This window comes from Triticum dicoccoides, chromosome 4A, assembly GCF_002162155.2.
Source record: "Triticum dicoccoides isolate Atlit2015 ecotype Zavitan chromosome 4A, WEW_v2.0, whole genome shotgun sequence".
Taxonomy (NCBI): Eukaryota; Viridiplantae; Streptophyta; class Magnoliopsida; order Poales; family Poaceae; genus Triticum; species Triticum dicoccoides.
The window spans coordinates 175633686-175634035 of NC_041386.1; positions in this window are offsets into that span (position 1 = coordinate 175633686).

Consider the following 350-nt stretch of genomic DNA (forward strand, 5'->3'; position numbering starts at 1 on the left):
ATTTGTGAGCGGTTTGATCTGTGTCCTGATATTCGTCTGATCTCTCGCTATGACCCGGGCTGGTTTATCGGGCGCGCTCAATTTCCGGGGGAGACCCGTTCTCGCTCGCGACCCGTGTCTGTGTTTTTTTTTCTTTTTTGAATTTTTTTCATTTCGCCCCTGTAGCTTCCAGGTTCCCTTCCCCTCCCTCTCGTTCCCTTGTCATTCCCAACACGCAACCAGAACAGAGTCCAGAGAGAGATTCATGGCGCCCCGGTGGTTCCCTATCCGCTTGATTAGCTAGGGTGTGGTGAGGCGTCCGGCGTTCGCCCTCCGGCTGCTTCGCTCCCGTCCGGCCGCCCACCTTCTCC